This window comes from Heterocephalus glaber, unplaced genomic scaffold (assembly GCF_053883595.1).
Source record: "Heterocephalus glaber isolate CG9 unplaced genomic scaffold, H.glaber_assembly_v1.0 deba00001444, whole genome shotgun sequence".
Lineage (NCBI taxonomy): Eukaryota > Metazoa > Chordata > Mammalia > Rodentia > Bathyergidae > Heterocephalus > Heterocephalus glaber.
Window position 1 is genome coordinate 18467006 of NW_028258297.1, and position 18582 is coordinate 18485587.

The window sequence follows — 18582 nt, forward strand, 5'->3', positions numbered from 1 at the left end:
TCCATCTACTCATTAAATTGTAGGACAGAATATGGGTATAAAATAAAAAGGATAGAAAGCCATTCTCAGTTTGCATAGATACCCAAGCACTAGCTCCACAGAAAAGTAAACAGAATTTTCTCCCAAATATCAGAACACTGTTTCTCAGAAACTAATGTACTCTTGGAGGGTACTAACTTGTAAGACTGTCACAGGGAGGATGAAAAGTACACTGAAGAACACTGCCAAGACGAAGTCCCTCTTTGGACAATAAATGAGACATTAATTTCTCTTTGGAGCAATTTGTCATCAGCATTGCAGGCCCTTCATCTCCTTGGTCCTGGAGCTCATGTATGACTCATAGCCTTCATTCCAATCCTTTCCCTTCCTCTCCCACCCCAGTCAGTGCTGGGTAACTTAGAGGATTGGCTCCAGGTCAACTCTGTAAATGCTAGCTTTTTCCATTGCTCTCACCAAAAATGAGCAACTGCATAAAATACTCCAAAACTTCTATAATTAAAAAAATAAAATTAATAAGAATTCCTCCAAGCTGAAGGTTTGAAAGAAGGCAACATGATAGAAATGTCTGATGCCAGACAGGGACCAAGGAGTTCACAAATGCATTATGGGAAGCTGAAGGGAATGTGGCCAGACGTGCTGTTGGTGTAAAGATGATCACTCCAGCCTTGCAAAAATGATTTGTGTTCCCATTCAAGTGTACCAAAAGCTATTGAACTGTATTTCCTTTATCAGCATGTACTTTGCAATTCTCAATTACTGATGGGTGAGGAAATGCTTTAACCCACAGGGCATTTTTGGTTCACTGACAAATGTGTTCACCAGCAACAGATTTGTCTCACAAGTATTTATGTGTGAGATCTCAAGTAGATAGACATTGCAAAGGTCTTGCTTCTCTTTATGCATTTTTCTGTTCAAGAATCCAGCCTCCTTTCCATCCTGTGAGTTTCTTTCCTCATCATGTAGCAATTTTGTGCTGCTCTCAATTCTAAGATTATTGTCCTGATCATCAGAATTAAGTCTCATTATTGATTTCCTTGACTCTTTCTGTGTGGTTGATTGCTTTGATTCCTGCAGCCCCTTTTTTTTTTTTTCTAGCATTGTGCAACTGGTTTATTACTGGCTTGAATTCACTCTGCAACCTCAACCAAACTCAGCTCACCAGGAGATTACCTGGTTTCAGCACCCAAGCCCTTCACACTTCACTTAATTCACTGTCATGGGAAACTTTCATCTAAAAATAAAAGTCATAAGTTGCTTTAGGGCTGATTGTAAATAAATCTACAGGGGAAAAATAAAAATCAGTTCCCACTCTTATATCTGGCAATTGGTAAAGACTAACAACTTCAAAATTCATAGAGTAAGATGGAAAGTCTATGTGCATTCTTCCTCTAATTTTTTAAAACTCCCCATGCATCTTGAAATACATAGTGTGAGCCCCTATGCACCTGTGAAAACACAACGATCAAGCACATTACAACATCTTCATTACAAATTACTGACAAGATAACACAGTTGAGTATCTAGTGGTTCAATGGCCTGCAAGTAAGTTCTGTAGCAGCTCCATGGAACCATTCTTCTCTAATTATCTCTTAATGTGTTTTGGAAACTACTAGGATAAAGAAGTTACTGGATAGAATATTAATATAATTTGATGAATTCTAATTATTTTGTCATGGCTGATTGTTTTTCCTCAAGTTGTATAAGCTGGTTCACAGCTAGTTCCTGTTATTCCTAAACTGCATGTAGTAATGTGGCACATACTCCAGCAAGAAGCCAGGCATCTATCAACCATATGTGAGTACAAAAAAACTCTAGTCCTAGAAAAAAATATAATAAAAGGCATAGTTGCTCGTGCTCTGGGAGAATTTTTTCTTTCTAAAAGTTGTAAGCCATAAAATATAAATTTAGCTTTCTTTAATTCCTAATGGAAAAGCTAATGCTAAAATGCCAAAGCACACTGATAAAAGGATTACCTTTATCCATCATTTCTCCCTCTCTATAATGCTAGGTTGCATTAAGCCAAAAAGAAATATTGACTATCTGCTGCCAATTCACTTCTTCCTTTTTGTGATATCTTCTTAGATCATGCTCACTTCCTGCCGCCATAACTCTCCTTCTTGGCTATTTAATCAAATATTAAATGATGTGGGATTATGCAACGTCACGGGCTGAGAGTGCTCACATATACACTTTGTGAGTGAGTGAATGAATGAATGAGTGAATGGAGTGAACTGGTTGCAAATTATTAAATATAGAGAAATTAGGGTGCAAAGTATTTACTACTTCATATAAGTAATCCAAACAACTCATTTCCTATATAAATATTGCTAGTTTTTCTTTTGCAATTATTGCTTATTTAAAAAGTGCCTCTCTCTCTCTCTCTCTCTCTCTCTCTCTCTCTCTCTCTCAATGGTATGTACAGTGTCTTAGAGCTAATCAAATTTAGGAATATTCAGCAAGCTAAATTATTCCATTTTCTATATGATATCCCTAAATTTATTGCAACTACTTTATTCTAACAGCCACGTTGAAAATAGGAAAAACACTACTTAATATTTAGCTGCCTTTAATCTCTACTTCTACATGATCCTGCATATTCATGGTGCTGGAAGCTGCCACCCACACAGACTGCAGACTTACAGTGGAGCCAAGTGAGAAAGTGAATACATGAGATAGAAGTTCTTATTCTGAAAGCATTCATTGAGAAAAGCTTTCTACTGTGCCATACATCATTAAAGTTCTGTTTTTAACTTTAGGTTGCATTAAAAGTCATCTAAAAAGGCTATCATTTTTTCATCTTTTCTCTCACAACTAAATATTATTTAGAGAGCCAGTTGCTACACTGTAAAATGATATCAGGATTCAAAATCCGGGTGCATGTTCAAGCACTAATGACAATGGCCAGGGTCTCAAATGCCATTTATTTTAACTCAAACTTAAACATAAATAGTTCCAAGCTCCAAAGCAAATCAGACCCAAGTGGAGTCCAAACAGATCCATTCTTATAGAATGTAGAGAGGTTTTTTTTCCAGGTCTAAACAGTAGCTTTAGAAAGGTGTGTGTGTGTGTGTGTGTGTGTGTGTGTGCGTGCGCGCATGCACGCATGCATGCACAAGTGCACATACATGCTGAAAATACATCACAAAATCTATGTAAGCAAAATGCTACTGATCCTGCAAAATAGTTGAAGGGATATCATGATCAGCATCCATTTGCAAATGACTTATCTAAAACATTAGAGATTAGTAAATTTTTCTTATAGATTCCCTATGAGCATGTACATTTTACCACATGAATCAACATTCCCCATTCACTCTGAAACATCCCAGGGCATGAGGCTTCTCAGAACTGACAGCTACTTTTGAGTACTCCACCTCTGCTCCTACCAGAGGATTTATGATAATAAAGAATCTCCTGTATTTATTCTCACATCTGCTCTATGACAATTACGCAATTTAAATTAATAAATGATGCAATGTAAATATGACAAACATTGTTATTAAATATTAATGTTTTAAACTGTATGAAAACTCATGCTTAGAAATTAATAATGATTTCTTGTTGAGCTAAATATGCATAAAGCAACATTAAAAGTTTAGGAAAAATAAAATTTAGAAAGACCCTGAACTCATACTGCTCCAAAAAAAAATCTTTAAAACTTCACTCTAAAGGAAACAAAATTAGAAACTGTGGGCTATAAATAAAGACTTACTCAAAAAGCCAATCAATAGATGCTTAATGAGAAGAATTTTGATGGTACAACAAAATATTGTTCAGTAAACAAGTACACATACATACTTATGGATGTGTGGGTGGAGTAAAACAAAATCAGACATTTTCTCTCACTTTGGGTGGATGTGGCTTTTTTCAATTATTAACCAACTTTGTGCTTTGATTGATTTGGTAAAAAGCAATATATATATATATATATATATATATATATATATATATATATATATGTGTGTGTGTGTGGTGGTACTGGGGATTGAACCCCAGGCCTTTGCACTGAACTATACCCTCAGAATTATTTTTTGAGACAAGGTTTCACTAAGCAGCTAAGTTGCCTGGGCTGAGCTCAAACTTGCAATCCTCCTGCCTCAGCCTCTCCAATTGCTGGGATTACAGGTATGTGCCACCAAACCCAGTTTCTATTGGCTTTAATAGCTACTTCCTGTCCATTCCTTTACAATAAAGATTCCAGATATATGATAAGATACTCCTCTGAAATTCTAATATGGACCAATCAAACCCAGGATAGCCTTTTTCATCATGGCTCTAGAGAGTGGAGACACCACCAAGTTAGATGTGTATACTTTGATGGTATTCCTTTTTTTAGAATGCTTTCTTTCCAGAAGTTTGTGTAACCAAGAAAAATCCCATTCTCACTCATCATCAGAGAAAGCCCTATATCTCCTATCTCATTCTCCTAACACAATGTTACCACTACACACACAATAAAAGAGATACAAATGTTTAAATCTGTCAATATCAAAGGTTGATAAGTATGTAGAGCAACTGGAATTGTCATACACAAATGTGAGAATTTCAATTGGTAGTTATTGTGAAAAGCTGTTCAGTGATATTTCTAGAAACACACATGCACACATTTTATGATCCAGCAATTTTACTCCTACAAAATGTGTATGTATACTCACCAAAAGACATGTATAAGATAGCATTATCTGCCATAACCCAAAACAGGAAATAACAGAAATAATTCAAGGAATAAATAAATTCTACATTCATACAATGAAATATGAGCAGGAGTTGGGAAATGTTTTCCATAGAGGGCCAGATAACAAACATTTCAGGTGTTGTACATTCATTTATACACACACACACTCAAACACATGCACATACCTTTTTAAAAATATCAAAATCATTCTTAACTTACTAGCTATGCAAAACAAGTGTGGGCTGGATTCAACCTGCAGGCAGTAGTGTGCTGACCCTTGGCCTGGAGTAATAGAATATATTATGTGACTTCATGGATGAACATCATAACCATAATGCTGAGCATAAGACAAGCACAAAAGAAAACATAGCCAGGGTACCACCTACATACAGCAGTAATAATAAGAATGAGATGATTAAAGTGGGTCAAGAAAACATAAATCAACGATTGGCCAATATATCACTGACCAAAAAAAAAAAAAAAAAAATATATATATATATATATATATATGATATTTTCAAGAAGAAATGTGTACTCGCACTCTATAGCATCTATGACATCTATGACCACTTGCTTCAACCTGGAATTCTCTATTTTCAGTAAATATAAGGCAAAGAAGGTAAATTTTCGAAGTTCTTTAGAGAGGTTTCTTAGTTACTTTCTTGTTGCTGGGACAAAATACCCAATACTGACAAGATAAAGGAGGAAAGGTTTATTTTAGCTCACAGTTTGTAGAGGATTCGGTCCATAGTCAGATGGCTCCAAGGCAGGGCACCGTGGCAGAGAAGAAAGAGTTCATGGCATGGCAGGCAAGAAACAGCAGCAAACTTCCTTCTTTCCCTTTTTATTCTATCCAGGCTATAAGCCTATTGGTTGGTGTCACCCACACTCAGAGTGAGTCTTCCCTCTTCACTAAGTCCATAACCCAAACCCAGAACTATACTAAATCAATCAGTAGGCTAACCTAGTATCACACATCCATGATCCAGTCACTCCCAAAAGCCCCACCTATGAGCTCATGAGGCTTGAATCCAGGAGTGGGGTATCTAGATATAAATGATAACAAGGAGAGTTTAGAAGGGCAACTAGTTGGAAAGGGGCTCTTGAGGACTGGTCTTGCAATGACATGTACAAAGCAATGGCCAGTTTTCATTTATGCAAATGTTTATTTGGGATGTCTTTAGCCTACATTTGCAGAGCAAGACTTGTGTTTCTACTTAGAATGTGGGTGCTATGGCTTATATCTGGATACCCCCTCAAAGCCTCATGCACTCATAGGTGGGACTTTGGGAGGTGACTTGATCAGGGGATATCAGTGAATTAGTCTACTGAGTTTGTGGCTTAATATGATTTGGAAGGTGAAACCTGGTCTGAGAAGGTGGCCTGGAAGGGTGTATCTCCCTCCCTCCTTCCTTCATCTCTCTTTGCTTCTCACTACCATGCCATGGAGTCCTCTTCCACACCCCTCTGCCATGCTGCCCTGTTTTGAAGCCAGCTGACTAGGGACTAAAACCTCTACAAACTGTGAGCCGAAATAAACCTTTCCTCCTTTAATTTGCAGGAGCTGGGTATTGTGTCTGAGCAACAGGAAAGTAACTAAGAAAGTGTGTTTGGTAAAGGATGGTTGGGAAGGGGATGATAGTGATGTTGAGGAGGCAAAAATCTCCCCATCTGACCATTTCCTGGGCTCGGCACTTAAATAAATCTGTAATGTTGTGATAATGTAATAATTTTGTTAAATCAACAGCTTTGTATGTTTTGTTCTCTAACGAAGTGTCAAAGATAATAATAGCCATGTGCAAATGTTTTTACTCCTAATGGCTTTAATTATAAAAATATGCATCCACACACATACACACAAGCTGGTGAATAAATCATGAATTAAGCATGATATGCTGTGAATGAACTTCATTTGCCTCTGTGGTTTCTACATGAGATATTATCACACAGTCTGAATAATTACCACCCCAAAAGATCCACAGCTAATGCCAGGCAGCATGAGTGTCATTTTGTATGGCAAAATAGAACTTTCCAGATGGGATCAAGATAAGGATCTTCAAAACAGGAGCTTTTCCTTGGTTATCTGGGAAGGTCTGATGTAGTCAGAGTGATCCTTGCAAAAGGGACAGTGAGAGTCAGAAGGTGTTGTGAAGTCAGGAGCAGAGATTATTGTGACACCTTCAAGATGGGAAAGGGGGCCACTAATTGCAGAATACAGACAGCCAGGGAATGCTGAAAAAGGCAGGGACCAGATTCTCCCCTCAGCCTCCAAGAGGAACCCGCCCTGCTAGCACCTTGGTCTTAGTCCAGTGAGACTAATTTTGAACTGCTGACCTCCAGAACTGTAAGAGAATAAATCTGCGTTGCTTTTAAACCACTACATTTGTCGTATTTTCTTACAACAGAAATTGGAAACTAATAGAGCGCCGTAATGACAGGGCTATCAAACCCAGTACACACCACAACTTCCTGGGCAGTTTGTTAGAAATACAGATCCTTGGTTTCCATTCCTAAAATTTCCAATTGCCTAGATCTGGGAGGAGACACAGAAATCCAGTTTGTTTGTTTTTTTTAAGGAGCTTCTCAGATGACCATTGTGCTGCAAGCCAGAGTACAGGTCAAAAGAAAGGGTCTGGGGACAGTTCACTGCCTGAGTTACTTTCCCAGGGCCACCATGACAAATCACCACAAACTTGAAACCTTAAGGCAACAGAATTATACTCTCTCACAACTCAGGAGACCATGTGCCCAAAATCAGTTTCACTGCATCAAAGTTGTGAAAAAAATAAAATAAAATAAATAAAAATTTTTTTAAAAAGTCAAGTTGTGCACACATGGGACCTCATTCCCTACAGAGTCTCTTGGGAGAATTAATTGCTTGGTTGCTCCTGGTTTCTGATGGCTGCCACATTCCTTGACTTGTCACACCTCTGTGCTCACAATGCCCCCTCCTCTTCTGTGTGAATCAGATCACCTCCCACTCTCTCCTATGAAGATATCTGGGATAGGAATTAGGGAACAACTGGATAATCCAGGATGATCTCCCCATCTCAAACTTCTTAGTTGAACTGCTTCTGAAAAACACTTTTTCCTGATAAGATAACGTGGACAGGCCCCAGGAATTTTGTCCTGATGTCTCAGCTTTGCCATTATTCTGCCTCCTTTCCTGCTTGAGTGTTCTTGGAGGTTATTTGGGGTGAAGACAAGAGAGCTGAATCAAACTTTCCAAAAATCAAAGGCTAAAATCTTTTTATATTCGTATTTATATTCATATTGACCCTTTACAAATTACAATTATACCATAAAAAAACAAGCAGTCTCACTGGACTATTAAGATTAATGAGGCTATGATAAGCAAGGGTTTAGGGGATTACTGGAAGAAGTAGTTTTCTAGAATTCAGTAGTGCTCTTAGTATGAGGTTATATGCCCCTTTTTAAAAATTAGCTTCTCGGGAAGGTGCTACTGGACATAAAAGTACTGCCAACAAAGAAACAAGTTTATGGAAAGTTTCTATCACAGAGGAATCTATTTCATGTGATCATACTAACAGATTTCAAGAAATGTTGACTAGAAAGTTGCTTTTATGAAAAACTTTATTTCTAATTTAAATAAATCCAAGATTATTTTGCCCTTTCTGTTGCCTCTAGGCCATCAAGAATTTCGGCTCCATGGCTCACTGACAAAGAGTGTTCTTGTCCTGTTTAGACTACTCAAAGGCACTTTAGGTACATGATTTTGAAAAAAGGATTAGCAGGATGTCACAAGGAACATACAACAGAATTCAGACAATAGCCCAAGAAATGTGAATAGCGTGGTGACAATCCACAGAGATAATACTAAGTAGACTTTGGGGTGTTTTTAATGTTGTCTTCCTTTCAGAAAAGGTAGATACTCATTCTAATATTTTTTAATAGCCATATAAAATAGAGCTGAAGAGCTTTCCTAAATATTGGCGTCCTTTCAAGTGTACATTTTAAAAATCCATTCTCTAAGAAAAAACACTTATAGTTCCACTTTCCTCTATTTATTACTTCAAAATCTAATTATTTCTTCAAACTAATCCATAGGATGATCTGAAAGATCTAATTTTCATGATCTGAACAATTTAATTTTCATTTAGTCTAAAGGCCATTATTCTACCCTGAGTAACTTTCAGAAAGGGGGTGGGGGATAAAGAAAAAACTTTCTAATTCACCCTCCCATCCCAACTATACCCACACTTCTATTTTGCCCCTTCAAAATTAAAGAACTCTATAGCAGACCTACAAAGTATTATTTACTTGTTTGACTTCAGTCCAATTTGTGCTCTGAGCTAATCTGCTCACCTGTTATGTCCTTGAAAATCCTGCGAGCAACTGAGAATCATCTTGATTATAAACCACCGCATCAGAGCCACTAAGAAGCCTGTTCAAATGCAGATTCTGAGACCTCACACCAGACCCAGTAAACATAATTTCTACAAAAATAGCTTGGGAGGTGGCACTTTCACACACATCTCAAGTCATCCCTTTGCACACCAGGCCCAGAAAAATTAGTAAATTCAAATATGGTCAGAAAGGGCTAACACTTGGAGACACTCACTTTGGGCATCCTCTCTTCTGCTCATAAACACCTGGGTTTCCATGGCATAATGGCACCATTCTGGAGAAATGAGACAGTCCAGGTTAGCATCGCACAGGTAAGTATCATCTACAAACCACAGTCACCAGGACATATTCTTACTGCACCCCATCCAGTTTTATACCTTTTTCAATAGCTATAACATCCATCATTTCTAGGAGAAATTCACCCTTACTCTTGAATATTTCAGTTCCATGTTCTAGAGACTTCTCCATAATGTCTTTTTTTCATTATTATTCATTAAGTTTATTGGTACATTTTAGGTATACAATACGATGACATTCATCATTGGGATCTTGTACCTTTGCATAATCTCTCTTGGTTCTTATTTTTCCCCCATTCCCCTGCCCTCCCTTCACCCCCTTCTCCCCTCCCTATTTATAAAGACTTTGTTTCCACTTTTTCCTTTTCTCATATTTTTTCCTTTCCCTTCTTTCCTTTCCCCATCCCTCCCAGTTCCCCTTCCCCTTTAGACCTTTTCTTCCTATTTCACATTATCTATTATACATTTCATCCTTATTTACACTTTCAGTTTCTCACACCAGAGAAACTATTCTGTATTCATAACGTCTTTATTCTAGACCAGAAACTCCTTCCAGAAAGGCCAGAGGGCAGTTCAGCACAGAAAACTCAAATGTCTAAAGGACGTATTATTTGGAAACTTTTTTTGACAGATGGAACATGCGAAAGTAGCAATTTACCTGCTGTGAGCATATTTTGGACCACAAAACTTACCAGCAGGACCTAATTTCCCCTTGGTTAGCATAACAGAGAAGACCAATTGCAATGGGGTTATTCTTAGGGGAACGAAAATCTAGTTCTGTGTTGTGTGACACAGGGAATCTCACTCTTATCTGTGGAGATTTGTAGTCCTTGTGGACAACTTAATCTTGCACTGTTTTACAGAGGGTTTTTTTCCAAGAGGAGTTTAATTTGTCCAGGAATGACAACAACCCTCCACCAAATGCCATTGACCAGACCAACTGTGATCCGTCTGTGTTCTGTGTTCAACGCCTCTTGGGCAGGACGCTGAGAAAGAAAACCCAGCTGTAACTGGGACAGAGAACACATTTTGCTTTAACATGAAGTAAAACTCCCACATTCAAGCTGTCTTAGTAAAGTGCTTCATGGCAGAACGTTATTGGCCAATTTACATGGCATTTGGATGTGAAGTTATATGCCATTTGGGGAAGATTACTATAATTAGAAAAATGGCCTAATTACTTTTCTGGCAACAGTAAAGAAAGAGAACAGACTTTTCAGCTTATAGAGACAAATCCTTGAGAAACCTCAAAAGGTTTTGGGATCCTGTTTGACAGGAAAGAACATCTCATCTGAACCTCTTGGATCTGTTGAAAAACCCAGCTAGAAAGCCAAAACCACAAAAAGAACAAGGAAAAAGAAGAAAAACCCCAGAAGTAAGGAAAAATACTCCTTTCTGTTGAGTTTTGAAATGGAGATGACAGGAATGGCCCTTCCTGTCATACACAAAGCCTCTTCTGCATGTCCTTGTAGGCAACACAAAGAGAAAACCAGGGAGTCAGGAGGCCCCAGACTAGGGACGTCATTTGATCATGATGTTCATTCTAACTGTACGCAGTAGGACAACGTCCTAACCTAGAGATTGAAAGAGCCACCCCGGTATTTGAGGACTCCAGTTAACCTCTTCGGACTCAGGTCATACAAGGTTTCTCTTTTCCTGTGTTGATGAAGGGAGACACTGCTGCACTGACTCAAACCCCCGTTCTCCAGTGTGAGACATCACAGGACACTGCCTGTTACCCCAAAGGAAAGAGGAACAGCAAGAGCTCTGTTAGAGAAAAATGACCCAGAGCATTTGCTATTGAGGTTCTATTTTCTGAATTTAGCAATCAGAACACCTGCACTAGATCAAATATGTCTTCACAAAAACACAATTTAAAACGGTCAAAAAATAAATAAATAAAATGGTCATGAATTTTTAAAGGGTATAAAATGGGGATAGTAGAACAACTTCAAAATGTGCAATGGAGAGGGGAGAGGGGCAGGGGGTGGCTAGGGAAAAGCAGAAAGAGTTATTAAGTGATTGCTGCTTTCAAGTCAGGAGCTGTCTAATGAAAATGTTCCCTTAGTAAATGTGGCTCTCGTTAGAATGTTCCTATCATTAGTGACGTCTAAAGTGTCTCCTCCCCTTCCTAGGCACTTTATCTAACCCAGAAAAGCCAAGCTTGTCTTTGGGCTGTACTAAAAGTGAAACAGCAGCTCTGTCCCTCTTTGAGCGTGGAGTCATCACACAAAGGCGCTTTTGATCTACAGTTCTCAGCTTTTGTTTTTCATTCTACAGCCTAAATGAAAAATGTAAACACATAAAAATCACCCCCTCAAAAATACACTCATGTCTGTATTTTTTACCAATTTCAATCTAGCCTTTAAAAACTCATTCATCATAGTATTTTCTACTTCATATCAGCCAAGTCATGTGACAATTCCAAAGCATGCATATTGTTCCAACCAGATTTTCATTAACTTTATTTCTTTTCCAGAAAAAGAGATTTGATATACAACATCAAAACATGAAGCAAGTAAGTCTAATACCCTTCTGTGGTAATAGTCAATTCCTCTGAAGGAAAAGGAAAATCTTCTAAAATTATACATACTGGGCTAATCTTTCATATTTGTTATAAATATTAAATATTTGAAATATAATATTTTAATAAAATTAGACTACACCATGGTTAAGAATTATTTTCAGTGAAAAAAAATAGGCCAATTTTATTGAGCTGCTATCAATGGGTTAATTACAGATGGGTTATCCTGAGTCAATAATTTTGAAAACAAATTGTTATGGGCTGAATCGTGTCCCCTAAAAATTCATGAGTTGAAATCCTAACCCCCAGTATCTCAGAATATGATCATATTTTAGACATAGGGCCATGAAGGAGGAGATGAAGTTAAAAAGGAGTCTGTTTATCCTGGGTTCTAATCCAATCTGACTGCCCTTATGAGAAGAGGAAATTGGAGCAAAGACACAGAAATGGTAAGACCACTTGGGGATGCCATAAGGAGGAGCCATATAAAAGGCAAGAAGAGAGGCCTCAAGAGAAACCCTGAGCCTGGCCTTCCAGCCTTCAGAACTATGAGTGAGAATTCATTTCTGTTATCTAAGTCACAAGGTCTATAGCACTTCGTTACAGCAGCCTGAGCTGATGAAGGCACCAACCTTCAAGTAAGGGTAGCAATCTGGAAGAAGGCCCTCATACCAGGTCAAAGATGATAGCACCAAGAGTAGGAAAGAAACACTGCAAGGAGTGAGGTCAAGAACATGGGAGGAGAGTCAGATGGGCAAGTCAAAGACAAAGACCAAAGAAATACACATCCTGACCTCCACACTGTGAACCAGCAGGGCAGGAGGCATGGTTACTTCCTCAATCAGACAAGAATGCTATTGAATGCAGTGCTAAAGCACATTAATTTCATCAGGTGAAGGAACGTAAGAAAGTGGCCACCCTCGATTTTATGAGGTACTGTGGGTTGAGATCTTTTGCTAGTGCAAGAGACTAGGCAAAAGGTGACACGGGTTCCATTTAAGTGAGAGAAGAGGTATCTCCATGGTTTCAGCAGGGATAGCTGCTGAAAGGATTAATGCAAGGAGGAAAGAGAGAGAACGAAAGGAGTAAACCAAAAAGGTAAGTGAAATAAAAACCCGTGTAGACTGAGAGATACATCCATTTGATAAGCTGACTTCAAAGTTCTTACATTTCTCCTACATCAGGAAAGAGATCATTCAAAAATTCAGCTGACTGTACAAATCTAACAATATGAGAGAAGTTGGTTCCTGACTAGCCCTGGGCTTTACGTACAGTGCTCACTTAGGAACATAAGTTGGAAGAGTGAAAGAGGGTGGGAAGTCTAAGTAAAAAGCACAAAGCTAGCATCTTTGCCACGCACAGAGATTTCCAAAATAAAGAAAAATGAACTCTTATGAGTTGACTCTGTTTCTAATGTTATTTATGCATTATTTGAAAAGCATCCAAATTCAATAAAGAGGGAAAGACAAGTACTAAGTACTGTATTTGAAAGTTTGATTCAGGGCCTAGAGACATCCTTGATACAATGGCTCCTTGGGTTGACTGCACATGGAGTAAATTAAGGGTGCCTTTATGAACACATAAAGTTATGTGAATGTATTTGGCAGAATCGAGACATGTAAAACTAATCCATGAGCTAGGTGCAGAGGTGAACAACTTGTAATCACAGCACTTGAGGTGGGGAACACAAATTCAAGACCCACTTGGGCAACTTAGTGAGACTCTGTCTCAAAACAAAAAATGGGGATGTATCTCAGTCACAGAGCTCCCTGGGTATAACACTAGTACCACAAAAAAAATCTGTGAAGAAACTGTCTATTCCTCATATTTATCCCCATTTTGGTTCCTCGCTCCCAATGAGTGAGCCTCCAATTCCCGTAATTCTGGTAGAATCTCCTTGTGGTCTGCACACCCCCTTTTAATCTTTCAGACCATCCTCCATACAGTCGGGTCTTTGGATTTTAATTATTCATAAACTGTGACACTTTGCATAAGCTGTAAGGAAAAAACTCCCTACAAGGAAGCTAGCTTATTTATCAGTTGATACAATTTATCATTATTCAAAGAATTACACATTTGAAAATATACATATGAAAGAAGAAAAGGTATTTTAACAAAAAAAAAGCAGGAAGCATTCATTCTCACCCACACACTGCCTCGGGTGACCAATAACACCAACTGGATGATTTAGAATCTATGCTTCTATGCCAGGTGAAGAATTACTCCCAAATAACAGAGCACATCCCATCACCAGAACCCCATACCAGGGGCAGTGGGACAAGGAAAGATCAACAAGATACGGTCTCTGACCTACAGGATGCACAACCCAGGGATGAGACACAAGTGTAGACAACGTTAATCTAATCAAAGGATGGCAGGTACCAGAGTCCAACACAGCCAAGTGCAGAGGGATTTTAAGGAAGCAATTTTAAAAAAAGGAAGCGACTGATGCTAAATGAGGAAAGAAAAGGAAATTGTACTCAAGTTTGAGAATCCTCCTCTATACAATAAAACTCAGTTCCCCATGAGAGCTTGTTCCTACCAGTTATCTGAAAGTCCTTTACCAGGCTGGTCAAAACCAAAAATTCTTTAGCTGCAGAAGAAAAAAAGGGTCGCATTGAAAGAAGGGAATGGAATTAATATGAGAAAATGGAAAAAATAGGAACAAAATCTTTGTAAATAGGGAGGAATGGAGGGGTTGAAGGAAGGGCTGGGCAAGGGTGAAAAATAAGAACCAAGAGAGATTATGTAAAAGTACAAATTTCCAATGATGAATGTCATTATATTGTATACCTAAAATGTACCAATGATTAGAATGAATAATCAAAAATGCAAAATAGGAAGAAAAGGTCCAAAGCGGTAGGGGTAGTGGGAGGGGCAGGGGAAAGGAAAGAAGGGAAAGGAAAAATGCTGAGAAATGGAAAAAATGGAAATAAGGTCTTTGTAAATAGGGAAGGGTGGAGGGGGTGAAGGGAGGGCTAGGAATGGGGAAAAAATAAGAACCAAGATACATTATGTAAAGGTACAATTCCCAATAAGAAATGTAATTGTGTTGTATACCTAAAATGTACCAATGAAAGAATTTAAGAAAAAAAAAAGGGGGTCATATTCATTTATTTTGATGCCCAATTCAGCTGAAATTACAAACTGCCAAAGGCATTCATATGCAAGTTCATTACAAATAAAGTCTCAGTGACTCGTGAACAGTTTCATTCCACTTATTTTTAAAAGTCAAAGTTAATAGAAATATTAGAAGATAAATATTAAGAAATTGCTTCAGGGCAGTCTGCCTCCAAAATCTGAAACTGCCACTCTCAGTATGTCAGACACTGCCCATGGTAATTGCAAAGCAGCTGTTGTCTCTTTTAGGTACCAATTATGAACTGCACTGTCAGGATTCATGTCAGAGTGCCATGCATCACCTTGTGCATGTGTGTAGGTATGTGTGTGGATCTATGTACACACATGTGTGTGCGTGTATATATCTGTGCACATGCACAGGCACAGATACAAGACTGAATCTGAATGAGAAACCATAAACTTCAAATAACAGTCCTAAGAAAAGGTAACAAGACTGACGGAGAATAATCTTACTCTTCCTGACTTCGAAATATACTGTAACTGTAAAATTACATAGGGATCCAGAGGAGCCAGCTCCTGAAACTAAATACACGTATTTGGGATTGTTTTCAGTGGTCTCCATGACTACTCATGGGGTTGCCTCGCCTTCTCGGAACCTTGTTTTCACACACATGAATGAGCACAACCACACCACCCACAGACAGCAACATTTACCCTGGCTCCTCATTCCATTATGGATCTTTCCTTCATCGCCTTCTTTGTTATTTTCAATTTTCTCCCTGAACTTCTTCCAGTTCCCTGAGCTGCCTCATCTGTGTCAGTTCCTTCCTCGTGCTGGGCCTTAAGTAGCAACCATGGAGGCCCAGTTTCCTGCTCTACCAACAGATTCGCATCAATGGAGGCCAGTGTGGAGAGACAACGTTCTTTGCCGCCATTTTCCCCAGACCAGTTCTTCCTATGTTCCCCTGCCAAATTACTTTCCTCCCAAAGGGCTTTTTACAATATACTTGCTCCAAATCTATTTAAAGGATTAAGTCCAAATTCATCAGCTGCATATAATAAACCCCTCTTCAAAAATCTAAACCTTTTCTATTGCAATTACTCGAGCCTTGATGCCAATGATGTGTCAATTTTCTGTTCTTCACCCAACCATTAATTTCCCCATCTCTTGTCTTTGTTCACACTTTTCTCCTTGCCTGAAGTAGCCTTTAAACTTCTTTTCTCTCAAGTACAGCTATTCCTCATTATTTGCAGTAGTGATGTTTTGTAGTCACCTTGAACACTGAATTAGTGAATACTGAACTATGGCTCTGAGATGAAATAGTACAGTTAGCTTTTCAGCCTCTGATCACATTTTTGGTCCACTGATGAATAATACCCTTGTTTTATGCATGTTTCTGTTTAAACACATCTTATTGTTGGTTTCTTAGGATCAAACTTGCAACCAATATCCCCATAACTCATGCCTGAATGAAGCTTGCCTAACACGTACCTTCTTCTTGAGGCATTTGCCCTTAGTATGTAACACTAGCCAGCGCTTCCACACTATGCTTGGGGGAAGTTTCAAAATGGCAAAATCACCAGCAAAAAGTGCTAAAAAAAAAAAATGATAATTAGCAGATTTCAAAGCGGATGTTTGTTTATGGTCTGAGAGCATACACAGAAAGCAGAGTGACACCTTGTTCAACCTCAGCTGGTAATGTGCTTGCTAAGCAAGGGCATCCTTCACCCCTCAGCACATGCCCATGAATCACTACAGATGTGCCACAAATGTGGATTTTAGTGTAATGAGTAACTCTCACCAAGTTGGTGAATTCTCAAATGTGGGATCCTGAAATAATGAAGACCAACTCCATTACCTGTTCATTAAGGAAGCCATAGAGTAGCTGAGCTGATCTTAGGCTAAGTGGAAAACTGGGCGTGAGACCTCCTTACTACCTGTGTGGAAGTTAGCCAGTATTTCACCTCATTAGGCCTTAGTTTTCTCATGTTTAAATGGCATAACTCAAATAAAAGGTAATGCATGTAAAATCTACCTGCCTCAATAAAAGTCTACATGCATGAGAAATGGCGTAGAAGTCTTGCCTTCCGCCAAAGATTTCCCAATTCCTCCTGTCTAATCTATCACTTCCTTGAAAGCAAGCATTTAATTAAAATGTCTGTCATCCAATATAGTCTTTTTCACATCTTGCACATCCTCAATTCATATGATGATTTGAAATTTGACTTCTCAACTAAAGGACAAGTTGCTTGAGGACAAAAAGCTGCCATTACCTTCTGTCTCGCTCACTCCTGGAGCAAGTCTATTCCCAAGTGAATGTCTGCCTGCAGAACTACCACCATCCAACCCCCCCCCCAGTCATCGCAGCTGCCACAAAGAGGCTCACATGTAAGCAGCATCCCTCATTGTGCCAACTTAGGGTTTGGGGCATCTGGCTGCCTGGCAGCCAGACCAGCCAGCTTCTGGGACCTGCTTCCCAAAGAGCTTATCAGTCCCTGTAGATAAACTACCTGACATTAAACCAAAGCCAGTTACATAAGTTAAAAAAGTTCAGTTGACTCTGATAGCTCTGTGCCTCCAGCTTTGGATGGAGGCCAGCCCAGGCACACTAACCCTGGAAGACTCAAGCCTCTTACAGTCATGTGACCTGAAAAGGCAAGTGAGATTTTGTCCCTCAGGAAATTTCTATCCAGTTTTATTTTGTTTTGTTTTGTTTTGTTTCAGATACTCAATGCTTATTAAACTGCCTCTGATTTAAACTAATGTCTAGGTGTTGATTAGGACCCAACACTGAAACATCCGGATAGTCTCCTTTTTCCTCATAACTTAAGCTGTTTACATCCCTCCCTAATTCCCAGTCACAGCAGCCAAGTTCCACGTGATTCCATGATGGAAATAACTGGGGAGAGGAGATAGGAGAAATGATATTCAAAGGAAAGCCACCTGTCTGGTGTCATAGGAGAGACTTGTATCACACGGATGACTTGTGACGTGCTCTTGGCTGCTGGTCTATCCTTATACTTTCTTCATGATTTATTCAAGGGTTCTGCTTTGTTTCACTTGCAAACTATTTTAACATTGCTGTGGGTAAACAGAGTGTCACCAGATTTCCCGTCTTTCCTGGGTCATTTTTCCTGGTTATATAAATGTTTGTCTTAATCCTACTTCTTCCTCTGCACTTTTCAAAAAAAACCTTTTTTTATGCTGCTAGTCTACACGAGGTCAGTGTGCTAATTACCCAGTGAGACAGAGATGAGAGTCTCCAGATTCAGGCTGCAGTCTTCAAACAACAGCATTTTTTATAACATTCACAGTCATCCACCCAGGCACCCTGCACCCTCACATTTTGTTACAAATCATTAACTGACAGCTCCAGGTGGGCTGGGGGCAGAAAAACCCATGTTAAAGGTTCAATAAGGCTGCTTCTGCTCCTTTGGTTTTTCAGAAGCGGAGAAGATGGCAGTCAGGTATGCTGATTTGTCTGCAAGTTTTCCTCAGCTCCAGATTTGCACATTAAGGGGAGAAGCCTAGGTTAAAAGTGAATGCTGTACAGTTTTCCCACCATCTGAACTGTGTTATATTTGGCAAATGGTTTTCTGAAAGGGGAACAATGCATTAAGCTCTGGCCATGACATAG

At 38.9% G+C, this 18582-nt stretch overlaps 1 long non-coding RNA gene across 1 annotated transcript in view; it reads right to left on the bottom strand.

Moving 5' to 3' along the window:
* The window catches only part of LOC110349415 (uncharacterized), a 168031-nt gene that overhangs the window by 77013 nt on the left and 72436 nt on the right, over window positions 1-18582 (bottom strand). Inside the window, exon 2 of the long non-coding RNA XR_002395354.2 lies at window positions 9258-9317. This is a non-coding gene — a long non-coding RNA (uncharacterized LOC110349415). The remainder of the gene's footprint in view (window positions 1-9257; window positions 9318-18582) is intronic.